This window comes from Octodon degus, unplaced genomic scaffold (genome assembly GCF_000260255.1).
Source record: "Octodon degus isolate 3935 unplaced genomic scaffold, OctDeg1.0 scaffold00113, whole genome shotgun sequence".
Lineage (NCBI taxonomy): Eukaryota > Metazoa > Chordata > Mammalia > Rodentia > Octodontidae > Octodon > Octodon degus.
In genome coordinates this window covers 6,290,347-6,308,058 of record NW_004524689.1, presented here as the reverse complement: position 1 = coordinate 6,308,058, position 17,712 = coordinate 6,290,347, and the positions used below count along the sequence as shown (strand labels likewise).

General features: G+C 53.3%; 1 protein-coding gene across 2 annotated transcripts in view; it reads right to left on the bottom strand.

Moving 5' to 3' along the window:
* The window catches only part of Pik3cd (phosphatidylinositol-4,5-bisphosphate 3-kinase catalytic subunit delta), a 45,161-nt gene extending 35,464 nt beyond the window's left edge, over window positions 1-9,697 (bottom strand). For both annotated transcript variants that reach the window (XM_023699536.1, XM_023699539.1), the window contains exon 1: window positions 9,616-9,697. The gene's annotated coding sequence lies outside the window, so the exon portion shown is untranslated. The remainder of the gene's footprint in view (window positions 1-9,615) is intronic.
* Between the last annotated feature and the right edge of the window lie 8,015 nt (window positions 9,698-17,712).

Sequence of the window (17,712 nt, the reverse complement as noted above, 5' to 3'; positions counted from 1 at the left end):
GTCACCCCACGCTCGTCCCCGGCACGGTGGTGGGCAGAACACGGGCGGGCGTGGCAAGGAGCCTGCGTGAAGCTGTACGCTTTCACGTCTGTTTAGTTTTTGGTTTTGGTTTTTAATTTTTGATAGGGCCTCGCTATGTAGCGCAGGCTGGTCTCGGACTCATGATCCACCCAGCTTAGCCTCCCAGGTACTAGGACTGTAAGTGTACGCCATCATGGCCTGCGATGAAACTGTGTGATTAGAAATCCACGGGAGACGAGCCCTAAAACGAAGTTTCGGTGGAGTCAGGCCAGGCAAACAATGGTAAAGCACCGGGGGCTGTGCCCTGCAGCCATGTCCTGTTTGACAGCAGGGACTTCTACCCACTCAAAGGAGGGGCTTTGGTCCTTGTTAAGATTGGTGAGCCCGGGCCGGGGAGATGGCTCAGTAGAGTAAGCACTTGCCTGGCAAGCTCAAGGGCCTGAGTTCAATCCCCGGTTCGGACAAAAAAAGAAAAAAAAAAAAAGAATAAGATCCTGGGATTAATTCCCAGCAACACACACACACACACACACACACACACACACACACACATAAATAAATAAATAAAATTTTTTAAAAATTAAAAAAAAAAAGATCGGCGAGCCCATGCATACAGATGTGCTCTAAAATAAAATGTTTAGACTGGAGTTACAGCCTCTTAATAAATCTCTGCCTAAACCAAAGTCTCAATTGCTCAAACAACAAGCTATCCAGGACAAAAGGGCTTAAAAAGAAAAAAGCTTTAGCAAGGTGTGGCGGTGCATGCTTATAATCCCAGCACTCTTGAAAGGCTGAGGCAGGAGGATTACAAGCTGAAGTGTAGCCTTGCTCAATTTAGAGACTTTGTGAGACACCTCCCCATGTCAAAATAAAAAAGATCGGGGAAGTAGCTTAGAATAAGATCCTGGGGGACCGGGGAGATGGCTCAGTAGAGTAAGCACTTGCCTGGCAAGCTCAAGGGCCTGAGTTCAATCCCCGGTTCGGACAAAAAAAAAAAAAAAAAAAAAAAAGAATAAGATCCTGGGATTAATTCCCAGCAACACACACACACACACACACACACACACACACACGCAGACACACACCCCATTTTGATACAACTACTCATTTCTCGTCACAATCCCAACTAGTCATGCACCACCCTATTTACTCAAACTAAGGTTGAAGTCATTGCACCAGGAGCAGCGGAAATCACAGAAAAAACATAAATATCTTCCCAGAGCATCTACTTGACTCAAAGGTTAGGGGAAAATATTCTTTACAGTAAAATAAACATGCATGTACCCATGGAATAGAACCGTAAAGTGAAGTTAGCATTAAAAATAGAGCCTGCAGCTTCAAAGCAAGGTCACAGCTGGGTTGGGAGGAGAGGACCAGGGTCACACATTTCGTCTCCTCAGGCCAAAACGCAGGCTGGGGACATCAAGGACGGAGGAAGGTGCCTAGGGTCAAGGTCACTTGGTTGATTGGAGACAGCTGGGCTGAGGGTGCAGCTCCCAGGTGACAGGGCCACCTAGAGTCCTCGCCAATGATCAAGGGACCCGGCCAACCTCACTGCCTTCCCATGCAGCTGCCCCATGGGAGGAAGGAAGCGGCCCGGGACAAGAAATCTCCCCTACCACAGCCTGTTTGGTACCCAGAGGGCTTCCTACATGCAAGGGACCAGGAAGGCTGAAACACTAAGTGTATGGAACGGGCCAAAAAAGACCGAATTACTACGTGTGGTGAATTCCGTTCAACCATTCACAGGAGGATCAATTGAGAGCGAGTACAAACTCCTTCCCTTATACTAGCGTCCGCATCTGGAAGATTCCCCCAAGGCACCATATGCTAATCTTCAGCTCGGAGCGATTGGAAGGTGGCGGCTCCTTTAAGAGGCGGGTTCAAGGGGTGGTCTTAAGTGGCTGGGGGCGTGGCCTGGGCCAAGCCAGGCCCGAGAGAGTGGAAATCCTTCCAGGCACCTGAGATAAACAGCTCCAAGCCCCGTGCCTTCCTGCTAACGCCTTACAGCCTGACACCTCCAAAATGCGGGTCAAACACCTTTCCTTTTTTGGAAGTTCATTGATTATCTCAGACATTTTGTAACAGCAATGAAAGGCTGACCAACAGAACACACCATATGAATTTTAATCACTTATGACACAGATGGCTGTCATTTAAAATTTACTCCCTCCCACCCCATGGGCCACAAAGATCCATTCTTTGCAATAGCTAATTACAGAATCAAAATTTTTGAAGTGGCCAAGACTTGCTACAGATCCTTCATTATTTCTGCTCCAACAAAAGAGATGTCATTTTACTTTTCAGATGAGAACCTGTTCCTTAAGCAGATCTCCAAGGTCACATAGGTGTTCAGGGTCAAAACCGAGACAGGAAACACCTGATATTAAAAGCTCTTCCCACCAGGCATGGGGGCCTACACCCGTGATCTCAGCACCCAGGAGGCTGAGGCAGGATTGTTGCAAGTTCAAGACCAGCCTGGGCTACACAGGAAGTTCAAAGCCAGCCTGGATTACATAATGAGGCCCTGCCTCAACAACAACAACAAACAGGAACAAAACCTCTTCCAGGGGGCCTGCCCCTTAGCTCAGTTCTTTTAAGTGGCGGCTTCCACAAAGCAGTCAGGCTCAGGTTGCTGTGGTTCAATCCCCAGGACTCAAACCTGCCCTGAAGGCATTCCTAGCCAGCCTCCACCCCCACAATAAACCTCTTCCATTTGACAATGACACGGAGCTACCTTTCCACCCACTTTCTCCAAATACAGCAGCACTGGACAGGAAGTCACCCCCATCTTAGGCACCACAAGTAAAAATAGAGCACACTTTACCACTGGTTTCCAAATGACAGTGGACACACTGTATTATTCAAATATCTGCCACACCACACCACAGGGAAAAGAGACCCACGCCTGGGAACCCGGGTCCCCGGGACTCCAAGCCCTCAGGGGCAGCAGGCATGGGTGGCCTCAGAGCTCAGGCTGTCAGCGCCTCCGACCCGAGAAACCTCTTAATGGAATTTTTTTGAGATGGACAGGTAAGGGGAAAAGTTGGGGGTTTTGGTGTTTTTTTCCCCTACAAGAAATTTCTCATGAAGTAATTTATTTGAGGCGTAGATCTGGGAGTTAACGACTCCCTTCTCAACCCAGGAAAAGCCATGCACAGAGTGCACCATCTGACATTCGGCCTCGCTTCTTTATGGCTGCCTAGGGACCACTTGAAATAAAAGCAATGTCCCTTGATCCTACAGGACCTCCGGAGTGGGCTCCGTGGGCCCAATCCAAGCTGATGGAAAACCCCAAGTCCCCAGGGCATCCACAGTGCTGCCTCAGTTTCCCAAAGCTCATGCACGATTCCTCTCTGCATGCCTCAGAGGAATTCGGCCCTGAAAAACCCCGTGGCAGTCTGTGCCTTGGTCTCCCTGCTCTAAGCGGCTGCAGGACCACAGGGGACCTAGGGTCCATGAGAAATGGCTTTATCCGCTTCTCTTCTAGGGCTCCCCAGGGCCAGCACAGCCCCCCTACAGCTGCGGGTGGGGGGGGGGCAAAGACTTATTAATTTCCATTAAAACAGTGGTAACAAGAACAGCTAGTGTTTGCTGAGGGTCAGCTGTGCGAAACGTGATGCTCATTATCGAACATACCTTGTTTGGCCCATAAGGCAAACCGAGGGCCCCTGGTGCAACGAAGGGCCACAGAGCGTAAGGCATCTAGTTAGGGGAAGCAGAATTAGTGTCTGAAGGGCCGGCCAAATAGCTCAGTGGATTAAAGGGCCTGCAAGCAGGCACTGGGGCCAGGGGGTTGATCCTGGGCCTGCCATGCCAGCCCTGCCCCCAGGCTGAGATGGCAATTGAGACTGGGCGTGGCGTGTGCCTATAATCCCAGCTCTTGGGAGGCTGTAAACAGGCGGATCGCTAGGAGTCCAATCTAGTAGTGAGACAATGAACACCCTGTAGACCCTTCCCTAAAATAAAAGGAAAAAAAGAGTCGAACCCAGCCAGAAGTGGCGGTGCATGCCTGTGATCCCAACACCTGGGAGGCTGAAGCAGGAGGATCGCCATGAATTCAATGACAGCCTAGGTTACCTAGTGAGTTCAAGGCCAGTGTAACATGTATAGCGTGACTCTGACTCAAAGCAACAGCCAAAAAAACTAACCTCATTAGTCATAAAAGAAATACATTTAAACTTTTGTACTATTAGCAAAACATTTCCTTTGACATTTTTTAGGGTGGTGGGAAGCCATTCTTCACTGGGTTCTGCGGGTCCATCCTCTGCAGAACCCATGTATTCAATGCCTTTGCCGCGACAACTGTGTGTATGAGTCTGAGAGCCACCTAAGTGTCCCTTAGTAGGGCCGGGGAGATGGCTCAGTAGAATAAGCGCTTCCCTGGCAAGCACAAGGGCCTGAGTTCAATCCCCGGTCTGCCAAAAAAAAAAAAAAAAAAAGATAATAAAGTGTCCCTCAGTGGAGGATGCTTCAGAAAATGTCATCCTTGCTTTGGGACGAGTCCCTCACCAAGAAGAGTGAGCAGGTTAGGACGCAAGTTGCTGGCAAGCCAGGGCTTAATGGAAACGGGCAACCTCACGCGCGTGTGCTTGCTTCCTCGGAGCCGCAGTGATGCCAAGAAGCGCGAGCCGTAACTCGGACAGATCTACGTATCCCACCACTGGAGCAGCATCCCTCAAACAGTCGGAGCGGCTGGGGTGTGGTGCGCCGTACCGTACGTGCTTGGCGTGTGCAAAGCCCTCGGTTCCCAAAACACACTTGCCTGTAAATAAAAGGAGATAGCCACGTGAAAGCAGCCCAAGTGTCCACCGGCAGGACGCATGCAAGCTCACCAAGGTGCGCACCACAGCAGATGCAGCCCTGAACAGGAAACTCGGCCTGCGTTGCAACTCAGTGACGCTTGGAGACACCTTGCTAATTCAAATCAGCCATGAAGCGGGCGTGGGTGGGGGCTCCTCCGTTATCTCAGCACTTGGAGGAGGAGGTAGGAGGGTCACCTAGAGTTCAAGGCCAGCCTGGGCCCTACCAGTGAATCCAAGGCCAGCCTGAACTACATAGCAAGAGCCTGGCTCAATAAAAAAAAAAAAGAACTGCCACATTAAAAACATAAATTAGATCAGCCAGTCATGAAAGGACTCACACTGTAGAATTTCACTTATGTGAGGTCCCTAGAGTTGTCAAATTGAAAGGCAGAGGGAACGCGTGTGTGCCAGAGGCCGTAGGAGATGCGGAATTCGTGTTGTGGGTAAAAATTTTCAATTTTGCAAGACAGGCAGACTCTCTGGGGTTCGAAGGAGTGACACTGGACAGCAGTGCAAACGTGCCGAATGCCACAGACCTGTACTCAAACTGTCACAGCTGAGCCGGTACACTGATGCACACCTGTAATGCCAGCTGCAGGTGGGAGGCTGAGGCAGGAGGATGGCAAGTTTGAGCCCAGCCTGTATGTATTCTATTTGGGTGCACCTCTGCGGCTCACAGAGATTAAGCAGTGTGTTCACGGTCACCAGCAGATAAACACAGCTGAGATTACAACCCGGGCCTGACTCAGGAGAGCGCTTTGCTTGGCTGTGACACTGTCCTCGGGTGACTATGGCCTGCCACCCTCCCCCTCTGCACACGCCGGCCTCCACAGGGCTGGATTCTGCTTCCCTGTCTGTGACAGAGCTCTTCTCCCAGTGTCACAACAGAAAGGGTGCCCTCCCACCCTTTAGCTTCAAGCAATGGGGTCCACAGACCCCACATGCACCACCAGCTCTCAAAGGCTTCTGGCCCAGTGAGGCAGCTAAATCCTAGGCACAGAAGCCACTCGGAGCCCTGACCCCCACCCCCTTCCTGGTAAGGGACCCCAGGGCCCCAGGGGCCCCAGTGAGCAGAACTGCTGGGAGGGGTTGCAGCTGGGGCTCAAGACAAGAGCTCCCAGAGACATAGGGGTGAAATCCTGGCCTCAGGTCACCAAGGGGAGGGTCACGCCAGGGGGGCCAGTGCCTTCTCCAGAAGGCACAGAAAGACATCCCTTTAGCCCATGGAGGTGGTCAGTGCCAGTAATCTAAGCTCTCAGGAGGCTGAGGCAGGAGGATCACTGCAAATTTGAGATCAGTCTAGGCAACATAGGAAGACTCTGCCTCAAAAAAAAAAAAAAAGAAATAAAAAATAGAAAAGAAAAAAGAGAGGGAAAGTGGAAGGAAGGAAGGAAGGAAGGAAGGAAGAAGGAAGGAAGAGGGCTGGGGAGATAGTTTAGTGGTCTAAGCACCTATCTGGCAAACGCAAGGACCCAGGTTGGATCCCTGGTAGCACATGCCGTGCCAGCCCTGTAATCCTAGCACTGGGGAGGCTGAAACAGGAAGATCACTACAAATCTGAGCTGCATAGTGGGACTCTGTACCAAATTTTTTTTTTTTTTTTTTTTTCAGAACTGGGGATTGAACTCAGGCCCTTGTGCTGCCAGGCAAGCGCTTATTCTACTGAGCTATCTCCCCGGCCCCAAAAATATTTTTAAAAAAATGTTTAAAAGAAAGGGACATCCCTCCTATCTATGCTCCCCAAAGATATGTCCACATGTTAACCCTGAGACTGCACATTGGTTAGAAAAATAATCACATGCAAAAGAGGTTTTTGTCTGTCAATGTAATGAAGTTAAGGACCTTGAGATGATTTCTTCCTGGATTATCTGAGTGGATCCTAACCCCAGTGACAAATGTCCTTATAAGAGATAAAAAAGCCAAGCATGGTGGCACACACCTGTAATCCCAGCTCTCCGGAGGCTGAGGCAGGAGGATCACTGCAAGTACTGCCAGTTTGAGAGGAACCTGGGCTACAAAGTGAGTTCAAGGCCAGCCTGAGCTGCACAGTAAGATCCTGTCTCAAAAAGATGGGGCAGGGGAGGAACAGGCCATAGTGCACAACTATAATCCTAGTGCTCTGTGAGGCTGAGGCAGGAGGATCTCAAATTTGAGCCTAGCTTGGGCAATTTAGAGAAACTCTGCCTCAAAATGAAACACGCAAAAGGACTGGGGATGTAGCTCAGTGCAGAGGCCCTGGGTTCAATCCCTTGTACTCCAGAAGGAAGACGAAGAGCTTCACACAAAAAGACCAGGTGGAGAGCAGCAGCCACAGAACTACCAGGAGCCCCCAGAAGCTGGAAGAGCAGGAAGGATCCCCCAAAGCCCCTGGAGGGAGCAAGGTCTGCCTCGGGCCTCCTCAGCTTCAACCACTGGCCTGCTTCTCTTCTCAGCACGAGGGACACTGTCCCTCGCTGGTGCCGCTTTTGAGCCTCCACGCCCATGCTCCTGCCCATCTCCCGGTGCCCAGGGTGCCTAGCCACCCGGCTCTGGAAAGCACCGGCTCCTGGGCACCTGGCCTCACCTTGGGGGAGGAGGGCGCTCACAGCCAGCCCGAGGACAGGGAACTTTCAGGGGCTCCGGGACTCACCACGTGGGCTCTTGGATGCAGAGGGGCTCGTGTTGGTGCAGCTCACAGAAAGCCACAGGCTGGGCTACAGGGAAAGGGAAGGGGGTCCAGGGTGGTGTTTTCCTTCCACCTTGAAACTGCCAGTGTTTCTGATATGATTGCAGGGGATTTCCGCCCGCTGCATTCGTGAGCGGGCCCTTCAGGGTTTAGTGAACTGCAGGGCGAGGGGTGGAGGTTTGCAGCCTTGCTCTCCACGAGGCCCTGTCACAGAGGAGGAGGCCTCTCCTCTCCTCTCTGCCAGCAGGCTCAGCTCTCCAGGCCCTGTGCTGGCCCCCCACCCTTCCCGCTCTTGCACTGAGCTGCAGGAACGAAACAGAAAGAGCTGGGCATGGCCGGCACTGGCCTTGGGCACAGCCTCCACTCCAGAGGCCACCAGGGCCTTGCTGTCACCAGCGACTGGCTCCTGAACATAGCAGGACAGGGATGGCAGAGCTCAGGACCCAGTTGGGTCCCTTCCAGAGCAGGCAAGGGAGTCTCTGTAGCCTTGATGGGACTGGCAAGAGCTCGAAGAGGAGCAACCATGGAGGTGGCGCGAGAGCCCTCAGTCTTCCCCAGGGCACCTGTCCCTCCAGGGAATTTCACAGGGGAGCACCAGGGATACCCTCATTCCTGTTCTCCGACACCCTACACAGAGAGAACCATTAGGATCAGGGCCACAGAGCAAGGTGCAGAGCACTCCAGCATCTGCCAGGACTCCCCATGAGCTCCTTGTAAACTGCATGAGCCTTGATTTTTTTTTTTTTTTTTTTTTTGGTAAGGCAGAACTGGAGATTGAACCCAAGCCCCTGTGCTTGCCAGGCCAGCGCTTATTCTACTGAGCCATGTCCCTGGCCCTTGATTTTTTTCTTGAGACAGTGTCTTGCTATGTAGTTCAGCCTGGACTTGAACTCACTCTGTAGCCCACGTTGGCCTCAGAGCTCACAGTGATCCTCCTGCCTCAGCCTCCTGAATGCTGGGATTACAGGTGCGCAGCAGTCCTGCCTGTGTCTTGGATTATTTAACCCTCAGTTTCCTGGTCTTTAAAATGGAGACAATCTCATTATGAGAGCTCATTGCAAACACACGGAAAAGGATGGAGTCTTAGGGTGGGAGTCTTACCGTACAAACCTATTGACAAGAACACTAGTGATCCTCCTCCAAGGATGGCCCTTCCCTTGTGGTCCCTCTGGGGCCGGGAACTGTTCCCTAGGCAAATCGTGAAAGGGGAAGTATCCTCCTCTCCAAAGGTGGCCATGCCCACACACTTGTTGGGGCCCCGTCGGACTTCTAGGAAGGCATATGAGGAAGCCCCCCTGGAGCAGTGTGGTGGGGTCCAAGGCCCGCACATCCCTCTCCCGGCCCACCAGAGCCTTCCCAAGTCCTCCCCGGGTCCCTAGGTCCCATCTCCCTCCTGGACAGCACAGCCAGCTTCGCAGAGCGCAAGCTCGGGAGCCCGGGAAAAAGGGCCCCGGTCCCCTCGCGGCCACCTCAAGAAGAGGAAGCCTAAATAAAAACAGGAAACTATAATTAAAAGAAAAAGAAAGCCTCACTCAGGCCGAATTACGGGTAAGAATATTTTCTTTTAAAGGTCCGGAAATGCAAAGCTGGGGGCGGTTTCGCCGCTGTAACCCGGGCTCGCGGTCGCAGATCTGATGGCTGATGTCACCTCCCGGGGAACCGGGAGCCCAGACCGCGGGCCCCACTGCGCCGGTCGCCGCGCGGGGATGGGGTGCGGAAAGCTCGGGACGGACGGCTGCCGGGCTCGGAGCCCGCAGCTCCACGGGTCACGCGAGGCCGCCCCGTCACGGGGAGCGCAGCCGGGACCCGGTCACCCGCCAAGGTTGCCGCCTGCGCGCGGTGTCGGCGCGGGACAGCAGAGTAGGCGCGCTCCAAGTGGGCGCCTCGGGGGGGGGGCGCACGATGTCCCCAGGGCAGTCTAGACCGTGTCCCCCAATCCCGAGTTCCCCCCAGCCCAACCCATGTCCCGGAGCCTGGCCAGGGGCGCCATGACCCGCTGGCCGGACGTGCGAGTTGCTCGGGGCCAGAGCTCACGGGCTGGGGGCACAGGAGCACCCCCGAGCAAGGGCGCGACCCCCGAGTCCGTGGACTTCCTCCCGCCTCCCTGGCCAGGGCGCTGCTTACCCGGGGCGCGGCCGCTCCGGCGAGGGCGCAGCGCGCGAGTGAGGGACGCGGAGGCGGGGCGCAGAGCCGCAGCCGCAGCCCGCAGCGCCGCTTCCCGCTTTGCTGCTGTCCTCTCGGAACAGGAAAAACACCAGCTGCTCGCCGCGCCTCCCACTGCCCTCGCGGCTGGGGCGGCGGGTCCGCGGTCTTTGGAAGCGGTCTTTTGCCCTGTTCCAAACAAGTTTTCTTCCCATGAAAAGCAAGGCAGCAGATAAAGTCCCTGAGCCGGTACAACTCCACATTCGCCTGCCATTGCATAGCGCCAGGTGCGGATGGAGGTGGAGCAAACAGAGGTGACTGCCAGCTGTGTGCCCAAGGAGGGTCCGGGTGCCAACGCAGGGCAACTGGGAGAGAGGGAGGTGGAGGGGGGCCCAGGGAGAAGCCCTGGGCGCAGTTTCTTAAGAAAATGGGGTGTGAGTCAGACATGGTGACATATGTCTGTCATGTCAGCACTTGAGAGGCCGAGGCATGAGAATCCCTAGGAGTTTGAGGCAGCCTGGGCAGCATAGCAATATCCTGTCAATCAATCAATCAATCAATCAATCAATCAATAATAGGGCATAGGATGAGGAGCGAGTGGCAGGTATACAGTTCCAGTAGTGCTCTCACCTCCTTCTATGAAGAGCTGGGCATGAGCTGGGCAATTGCTCACAAATGATGGGGCTGTATACCACCTCTTTTCTGTCGTTGCTATTCTGCGTGCTGGGGATTGGACCCCAGTCCTTGAGTGTGCGAAGCACCAGCCCTAATGTGGCTACTGCATGGACAGGTAAGCATCGAAGGTGGAGAGCAGGGGGCTCTTCATCCCGAGCAAGCGTCCGCTGCTGCTGGCTTTGGAGGCTATGTGTGCCCTTTCTGGCTCGGAGAGGGGCCGGGCTTGGGAAGACTGGGCAATTGGCTGCAATGACCTGGGGCTCTTGGCTCATGGCTGCAGGCTTGGAGGAGTTATGGCTCCCTCCAGGATAGAGCCCAGCACCTTCTCCCTGAGGTTTCTGGGGCTCACAGTCCCCCTTTCCCCTACCTCTGACTCTGCTCCCTGAGCCTTGGCAGAGGCCTCACCCAACCAAAGAGATCCTCGGTGGCATAGACCTGGCACCTGTCTGTAGCCCTGCTTTGGGTGGGTTGCAGCATTATTTATTTATTTATTTGGGATCTCACTGTGCAGTTCAGGCTGAGTTTGAACTCACTATGTAGTCCAGGTTGGCCTTGAACTCAAGGTGCTTCCCCCTGCTTCAGCCTCCTGACTGCTGGGATTACAGGGGTGTGCCACCCCGCCCGCCTTCTGGATTACAATTTAAACACAGCGCTCTGCTTTTCAGAGTTCCCCATGCTGCAGTGGGGTGCAGAATGCTTTGTAGCCGATGGATTGCTCCTCACGCTGGATGCTGCTCCTGGAGGAAGGTGTGCCCAGCACCCAGACACCCTCACGTGTGTCCTCTGGGGTCCCACTGCAGCCCAGCAAAGTGATCGGCCATTAAATGCCACCACTCTAGTTTCTGGACACAATGGCCGAGATTCAGGAAGGCTGAGCCATTCTGGGGAGGACGCAGATTCGGTAAGCGTCTGCCTCCTTTCTGCGCTTCCTACTTTGCTGTATCTTGTCCTCAGAAGTTTCACTTTCCTGAAAGCCTGGGACACTTGCTTTCTGAGCCCCAATCAAGGACTTACCGTGCCCCTCACCCTTTTTGCTTGGGGTGCCAGGAAGCTCAAACTAAACTTAACATCCAAAATTAGTCTTCGTTCCTCAAGTTCCTGTTAGAGTTGTCTCTGCCTTCCTCTCCCTGGTTTCTGATCTCTCTTGATCTATTTTTAACTGTTGTTGTGTATGTTTTGGAGGAAGCTACCTCAAGTTCCCTCTGAACTGTCAATAAACTGACGCCTTTCTGGTGGCAGATTTATGGTGTCCTCGGCATGAAGGGCACACGTGTGGCACACTCTGAGATGAATCTGGTGGGGGGCGATGTCTGGGCCCAAGTAATGGACCAGAAAGTGGCCCCAGCCCCTGTGACAGTGGCTGGTCAGTGGGGACCGGCCCGCTGGGGGCCATGGCCTCCATTCCCGGAACGGTCCCCTGCAGAACTTCCCCCGGGGCCACCAACTTCCGCAGCCTCACACCCACGCAGCACCGTGGGCCTCTGCTGCATTCAGACCTGAGGGACTTCTACCCTGACACCCCAATGGACCCTGACACCCAGAGAGGATAGCTGTGGACACCTGCAGGAGGCCGCCTGGCTCCGTTCTCTCCTTCTAGGAAAGTGTGGCGAAGTCTAGCCCTGCCTGTGTACAGCTGCGTGACCTCACTCCAGTGACGCTCTCTGTGTGTCCATTTTCCCTCTGAATATGGAGGTGCTAGCAATAGCTCCCCCCTTTGGAAGTCTGGTTAAGGTTAACAGACTCGGGACTGGTGAGATGGCTCAGTGGTCTAAAGCACCTACTTAGAACAAGCTTAGCAAAGCACAGGGACCGCGGTTCAATCCCCCAGCACCACATGCCAGCCAGCCCGCCCCCTGGTGGGCTGAGCTGGCCACACACACACACACACACACACAAATAAATAAATAAATTTAAAAAAAAAAAAAAGGTTAACAGACTCCATCCTTGTAAAATGTTAGACCATAAGCCTTTGTGGTGGTGCACACCTATCCCGGCACTCGGGAGGCTGAGGCAGGAGGATTGCCACGAACACAAGGCCAGAATGGGCTACATAGTGAGTTCAAGGCCAGCCTGAAATGCATAGCAGGACACTCAATCCATCAGTCAATCAATCAATGTATACTTACAGCAATGTCTGATATGGAGTGAACTCCTAGAAAATGTCAATTTTTGAATTATTCTAGTTCTTCTAGAACAGTCCTTGGGTTTGTGGGACAGAATACCTCTGATCTAAACCAGGCTATATCAACAGCCCCAGCAGAGGGTGGGGACACACATGACTGCAGATCCACTCATCAGGTCAAGTTTAAAAACAGAGTTGGGAGGCCCGGGGAGATGGCTCAGTAGAATAAGCATTTGTAGTCCACCTGGGTGCAGTGAGACAGGGTCTCCCTGGGTGTCACTGAGGCAGAGAAGCAAGGGCTGAAAAGCGACACTGAGGTCTGGTGGGTACCATTCTGGGGGTGCCTGCCTTGCTGCAGTCCAGCTCAGAGGGACACTGAGAGCCAGCCAGGTGGCTCTGGGTCTTTTTTTTTTTCTTCTTGCAGCAGTTTATTCAGGACCTCTAATTACAAGCTCTTCTCTGGCTCTGGGTCTTGAGCCTGCAGCCCCAGGCTTCTGTGGAGCTGGGGGGTGCCTTGAGGGAAGAGTTTGCGAATGAGCGCAGCCCAGGCCTCCACGGCCAGGACAGGGATGACCCAGTTCTACGTCCCCAGTCAGGCCTGTGCACACGCTTCCGGAAGGAGCACAGACGTCATTGCAGCCCAGGCCGGTTGGCTTCGGGTCCCAGCCCAGCAACATCTATGGCTGTGTGACCCTGGGGACCCCTTCAGTCTTGGGTTTCCCATCTGGTGCAGCAGGATGATCAGGTGCTTGTGCTGTGGGACAGGGGAGAATTGGATGCCTCCGCAGTCCAGCTCCCAGAGCCAAGTCCAGGCGACGGTGGTTGGCTTTTTTGAACAGTCTTCTAGTAAACGGAGCCCTGCAGTACCTGCCTGTAATCTCAGTGCCCGGGGAGGCTGAGGCAAGAGGATCACAAATTTGAGCCCAGCCTGGGCAGCTTAGGGATTTATTGGCTGCAAGGACTTGAGTCCTATTTTACATGGATGGAGTCCGTTAACCTTAACCAGACTTCCAAAGGCGGGTGCTGTTGCCAGCACCTTCATATTCACATGGGAAAATGGAGGAATCCAGCGCCCACAGAAAGAATAAAATAAGATACAGTATCACCAAGCCAAGGGCTGCTGAGAGTTCAGGGCGAGTGGAGACCTTCCTGAGGTCAGGGGAGCACTACTTACCTCCAGGGTTGGGGGAGGGGCCTGTGCAAAGTGGGGTGGCCAGGAGTGTGGGGGCGGCCACCAAGCACCTGAGATATAGTTCAAGGAGCCCCCAGAACCCAAGGAAAGGGTCACACGCAGCTCAGGATGCTAGCTGTGGTATTTGAAGCCAGCCTGGGCAATTGAGTAAAGTTCTGTCTCAAAAAAATAAAACAAAGGGGCTGGTGAGATGGCTCAGTGGTCTAAAGCACCTACTTAGAACAAACTTAGCAAAGCCCAGGGACCGCGGTTCAGTCCCCAGCACCACATGCCAGCCAGCCCCGCCCCTAGGTGGGCTGAGCTGCCCCCCCACAAATAAATAAATAAATTTAAAAAATAAGATAAAACAAAAATGGCTTGGGATGTGGTTCCGTGGGTTCAATTCCTGCTACCACAGGAAGAAGATAAGTCCAAATATCTCTACAGTTATGGACCCACCACATAGCTACACTTTGGGTAGCCGTGGACCCAATATGTCATAGTGGTCCCTTAAGAGAGTAACAGAGTTTGGAGGCTGAGGCAGGAGGAGGCACAGTATCACTGTGAGTTTGATCTGAAGCCAGCCTGGGCCACAGCGTGAGTGCAAGGCCAGCCTGAACTGCATAGTGAAACCTGGTCTCAAAAAAAAAAAAAGATGTAACAGTGGGTTTTTTTTTTTGGTGGAACCAGGGATTGAACTCAGGCCCTTGCACTTGCCAGGGAAGCACTTATTCCACTGAGCCATCTCCCTGGCCCCTGTAACAGTGTTTAGACTGGTGCACAACAGTGATCCCAACATCCACGAAGCTGAGGCAGGCTGATCACCTTGAGTGAGACCCTGTCTCAAAACAACAAAGAGTGTAACAGAACTGGAAAACCCCACTGGCTTGTGACGTCCCACCATGGTAGGGCACGACGACACATTCCTCACGTGCTTACGGTGAGGTCGCTACAGAGAGGCCTGCTCTGCTGCCAGCCACGAGAAAGCGATCTCAGTGCAAGTGGCCCGGGCTCCTTGGGGCCCTGGGGAGAAGTGGCCGATTCTAGGCCCAGGCAGGAAATAGACTGTCCCCAGTGCCCGAAAGTACAGAAGAGCTCAGAGCAACGACAGAAAACACTGCATCCATGGGCGGTGTCAGAGGGACAGTCCGGAGCGGAACACTTCTGGTGACCAAACTGGAGCAGGAGCAAATCCTGGAAGTACATAGTGGCTCCCCATAAGCCCACGTGCTAGACCAGGGGACACAGGGAGAGCACACTAGGCTCCTGGGGGGAGGGGTCCCTGATGACCCTGTTGCTTGTCACCTTCAAGGAGTTGTCACTGAGTTTTCCAGCCCTACTCTGGCCACATCCAGGGATTTCCAGAGAGAACACGGGCTGGGGACAAAGAGGAAGAGGAAAAGGAGAAGGAGCTCAAGGAGGGGCAGATAATACAAATAAGAGCAATAAGAAGTGGGCATGGGGGCTGGTGAGATGGCTCAGTGGTCTAAAGCACCTACTTAGAACAAGCTTAGCAAAGCGCAGGGACCGCGGTTCAATCCCCCAGCACCACATGCCAGCCAGCCCCGCCCCCTGGTGGGCTGAGCTGGCCACACACACACACACACACACACACACACACACACACACACACAAATAAATAATAAAATGTAAAAAAAAAAAAGAAGAAGAAGTGGGCATGGCGGAGCATGCTTGCAAGCCCAGCACTAGGAAGGCTGAGGCAGGAGGATGGCCAAGGGTCCAAGGCCAGCCTGAGCTGCATCCTGAGGCCCTGTCTCAAGGGGATGGCATCGAAACTGCTGTCCCCAACCCACACTCTTCTTGCTGTGCACCCGCCCTTGGCTGTCTCATTGCTACACCTGCTGGGCTCTGCTCCCTATTGTCCATGACACCCTATGGGGACAGCATCGGGGACGCTCAGAGGTAGAGACAAAAAGAAGAAAGAAAAACGGAGGGAGGAAGGAAGGAAGGGAGATGTGCAACTGTAACAGATCATTATTTGAACCCCAAACTCCCCAGCCCCAGCTACCAGCTACCAGCAATGTAGAGTTACAGAAACAACTCTGGGAAGAAAGTGTGGCCGCAGCGGATAGTCGGATAGTCGAGCTCAGGCCCGAGAGCGCTGGGTCCTTGTTACAGGATATCGAGGAGCCTGGGCCTCACGGGCACAAGGCCAGGCACAGCCTCGGGAACTGGGCGGCCGGCTGTCCAGGCTATCCAGGAGCGGGAGTCACTCTCTACAATTCTGGTGTCCCTTGCAGTCTGGGAGGCTGAGGCAGAGGGATCTAAGTCCAAACTTTGCCTGGGCAATTTGGCAATTTGGCAAGACCCTGCCTCAACTAAGAAACAAACAAACACCAGGACAAAGCAAGACAAACACTTAACTTTGTTAAGAGAAGGGGGTTTTTTGGTTTTGTTTTGTTTTGTTTTTTTAAAGACAGGATTGGGCTGGAGAGATGGCTCAGTGGTCTAAAGCACCTACTTGGAACACGCTTGACAAAGCACAGGGACCCTGGTTCGATCCCCCAGCACCACATGCCAGCCAGCCCTGCCCCCTGGTGGGCTGAGCAGGCCACACACACAATAAATAAATAAATAAATAAATAAAGACAGGATTTAGCTGTCTAGTTCAGTCTGGCCTCAAGCTCTGAGCGGTCCTCCCGCATCAACCTAGAATTACAGGTGTGCGCTGCCTGGGAGGAAGTTCTTTTTTTTTGTGGAACTGGGGATTAAACTCAGGCCCTTGCGCTTGCCACAGAAGTGCTTATTCCACTGAGCCATCTCCCTGGCCCTAGGAAGTTCTTTTTGCCTATAGTCGCTGACCACCAAATTTCAAATAATTGGACCTGGACATACTAACATATGCCTGTAATCTCAGCCCTTGGAAGGCTGGGGCAAAAGGACCGCCATGAGTTCTAGGCCAGCCTGGGCTATATTGTGAGTTCAAGGCCAGCCTGAACTACATAGTGAGACCCTGTCTCAAAATAAATAAACAAATGAATAAATATTATAAAATAAATGAATAAATAAATTTCAAATCCTGATGCATTGGCTGCAGGGCGGTAGCCATATTTTTTTTTCTAGAGATTAAACCCAGGGTCTTTCAACTGAGCCAGCTCCCCTAAAATCTTCTCTTAGTTTAATTTTTATTTTGGGACAAGTTCTCGCTGAGTTATTAAGTTATCCAGGCTGACCTCAAACTTGAGATTCTCCTGCCTCAGCCTCAGAGGGCTGAGATCCCAGGTGTGCGCTGCCTCTCCCAGCCTGTGTCCCTGCTCTTTGCCACGCCCCATGTATAACCCTAAAGTTGGCAGGCTGTGCGTAGCAGTTGTTACGGGGGCCACCGGGAAGGGCCAGCAGCTAAGCAGAGGTCACCTCGGATCTCCATGTGCACTTTTTCCTGCCAGCCAGACCAGTGGCACCTCCATAGGTGCCCAGCTGGAGGGCAGCAGGGTCACACCGCAAGAGAAGCAGAGCAGCACCTTCCTTCACTGTGGTTTCTTCTCTCCTCTTGGGCTGAGGAGAGACCAACCACTCACCTCGATTGCTGTCAGGAGACCCCTGGGCGCAGGCCAGCCTTGGATTGAATATCCCACAAGACGGGATATCTAAAAAAAAAAAAAAAAAATAAAAAAAAAAAAAAAAAAAAAAAGACGGGATATCAAGCCCTGGGTATCGGCAAATGACAACTCAAAACCAAATCTGCAGGTAACCCTCGAACCTTAGCAGGGCTGAGTATCCAGGAAACCAAGCAGCCAACATGGTTGGGGCTGTGACACTCTCCCCTTGGGGCAGCCATGGTCCCATGTCCCAGCTGCTGGGAGCAGGTGACTGAGGTGGCCGCAGGACCTTTGAGTCAAAGCCTTCCCGGGACACCGAAGGCCTTAGCCTTCTTGGTGGGCAAAGCCCAGGGGCCATACTGCCCATCCCTGGGACCAACAGAGTCTACTCTGTCTAGTATCTTGTCCCTGATGTGGGAAGCTGCTACTCTGCTTGGGTCTGCCCCTAGAGGAGGTCCTGAGAGGTGCTTTTGAGACAACCCATTGGGTGAGGTAGAAGGGTCAACAGCGAGCAGGGTTACAGCTCCCAGAATGGGCTCAGAATGTGGTGC